This window comes from Triticum urartu, chromosome 6 (genome assembly GCF_003073215.2).
Source record: "Triticum urartu cultivar G1812 chromosome 6, Tu2.1, whole genome shotgun sequence".
NCBI classification, from domain to species: domain Eukaryota; kingdom Viridiplantae; phylum Streptophyta; class Magnoliopsida; order Poales; family Poaceae; genus Triticum; species Triticum urartu.
Window position 1 is genome coordinate 541745493 of NC_053027.1, and position 2842 is coordinate 541748334.

A 2842-nucleotide genomic window follows, 5' to 3' on the forward strand; every position below is an offset into this window, starting at 1 on the left:
GATCATTCTCAGTCTTGGCCCACTTAGGCCGGGCTACGAGGTAGCCACCTGACCCCGTGCGATGGTGAAGCATCTTCTTCGCAGCATTTTGCTTGTTTGTCGCCGACATCTTCTTACTCTTTTCCGATGTCTTGTGGGCCACAAATGCGGGCCGGTGATCTCTGATCTTCTCATATCTGCCCTTGAATTCTGGTGTCTCATTATTTTCGACAAACTTATTCAGCTCTTTCTTCCACCTCCTAAATAGTTCTGCCATCCTCTTAAGAGCAAAAGACTTGATTAATTTCTCTTTAACTGGGTTCTCTGGATTATCCTCTGGCGGTAGGGTGAAATTTGACTTCAGCTCCGTCCAAAGTTCATTTTTCTGCATATCATTGACATAGGACACCTCAGGGTCTTCTATAGCCGGCTTAAACCACTGCTGGATGCTTATCGGGGTCTTGTCCCTAACCAGAACCCCGCACTGAGCAACAAATGCGCTCTTTGTCCGGAGGGGTTCAATCGGTTGGCCGTCGGGCGCGATTGCTATGATCTCAAACTTTTCATCCGAGCTCAACTTTTTCTTCAGGCCTCGTCTCTTTACCGAAGTTGTGCTCGATCCGGAGGGCTAGAAAAAAGAATAAGGACTTAATTAATATGGGTACATACCAAAACAATGAATGCATCAATCAGCTATTCAGCACAGGCTTAACTAATATATGTACCTGGCCGGACTCGGTTCGGTCACCGGAGCCGTCATCACGGTCTCCTTATTGCACCGGCATTGGGTCACCGGAGCCGTCCTCATGTTCTTCTTCTTGCACCAACATTAGGTCACCGTAGCCAGCTTGTTCACCCTCTCCTTCCAGACCATCGGTTTTGTTGAGAAACAACGAGACGGCATCACTTCCTTCTGCGATTATGTCCCTCAACAACGCTTCTTTTGCTTCGTCTAGGGCGGTGTCCATAGTTTCTACAAATATTTACAACATGGCAATTATTATTCAAACATGACAGATGGATATATTAGTGCCAAACGTAGAACTAGCTACCTAATCATAGTAAGCTATCCGGAGGGGGTATATATCGACAACGACGACACTACATCTATGTCCCTCGACGACCCTCGTTCCCGATAAAAAAAAGAGGAAGAAGAAGAAAAAAAAAGAGGAGAAGAAAGAATAGAGGAGAAGAACTCCTCTATTCTTTCTTCTCTTTTTTTTCTTCTTCCTCTTCTTTTTTTATCCTCTTCTTCCTCTCATGTTCGAGAGCATCGCCGAGGGGTCGGGAGGTTGCCTAGTGTCAAAGGATTCAACAAAACCATGTCTTCATCATTAGGCGAAAGTAACATGTGCATGATGGTACAAAGCTCTCCAAAGTTATTTTGGAACGGAGTCCTAGATAGGATAATTCGCTTTTTGGTACAAAGTTCAGCAAGAACCTTCCAAATATCGTTATTTGGAAGGCCTTTGCTGAAATTCATACAAGAAGGCAAATTATCCTATCCGGGACACCATTCCAAAATAATTTTGGAGGACTTCGTCATGCCCTGGTTACTTCTGGCTAATGATGAAGCCATGGATTTCTTCAATACTTTGACACTAGGAAACCTCTCTCGACCCCTCGGCGATCCTCGACCCCTCGAACCCTCGACGACCCTGGAAACCTCGACCCCTCGGCGATCCTCTTCTTCCTCTCATGTTCGAGAGGATCGCCGAGGGGTCGGGAGGTTGCGTAGTGTCAAAGGATTCAACAAAACCATGTCTTCATCATTAGGCAAAAGTAACATGTGCATGATGGTACGAAGCTCTCCAAAGTTATTTTGGAACGGAGTCCTAGATAGGATAATTCGCTTTTGATACAAAGTTCAGCAAGAACCTTCCAAATATCGTTATTTGGAAGGCCTTTGCTGAAACTCATACAAGAAGGCAAATTATCCTATCCGGGACACCATTCCAAAATAATTTTGGAGGACTTCGTCATGCCCTGGTTACTTCCGGCTAATGATGAAGCCATGGATTTCTTCAATACTTTGACACTAGGAAACCTCTCTCGACCCCTCGGCGATCCTCGACCCCTCGAACCCTCGACGACCCTGGAACCCTCGACCCCTCGGCGATCCTCTTCTTCCTCTCATGTTCGAGAGGATCGCCGAGGGGTCAGGAGGTTGCGTAGTGTCAAAGGATTCAACAAAACCATGTCTTCATCATTAGGCGAATGTAACATGTGCATGATGGTACGGAGCTCTCCAAAGTTCCCGACCCATTAACGACCCTCGACCCACTACCCTAGTTCCCGACCCTCGACCCCTCGGTGATCCTCGACACCCTCGTTCCCGATAAAAATTAAGAAGAAGAAGAAAAAAAAGAGGAGAAAAAAAGGAGAAGAAGCTCCTCTATTCCTTCTTCTTCTCCTATTTTTTTCTTCTTCTTCCTCTTCTTCCTCTCCTCGTCTTCTCCTTCTTCTTCTCCTTCTTTCTCTACTTATTTTCCTTTTCCTTATTTTACTTTTTCCTCTCCACTAACATAAAATGCACTAACCTAAAATGCAAAAAACATAAAATGCACTAAATCGATCGACTAACCTAAAATCAGTGATAAAATGCACTAACCTAAAAATCGATATCTACTAACAACTTAAAAAAAATTAATACATATATGAAAAAATGCATATATGAAAAAAACATCATCATATCATCAATAGAAAAAAAATAGTATTTTTTCAAAAAATCTATCTGTCGGTGTACTAGAGTAGGGGTACCCTAGTATCCCGAACTCGTGCACGGGCAGTCGCAGCATCCCGCGGCAAGGCTTGCCGGGAGACCGCCAAGACCCTCCGCGGCTACTTTGAAGACCATTCAAGA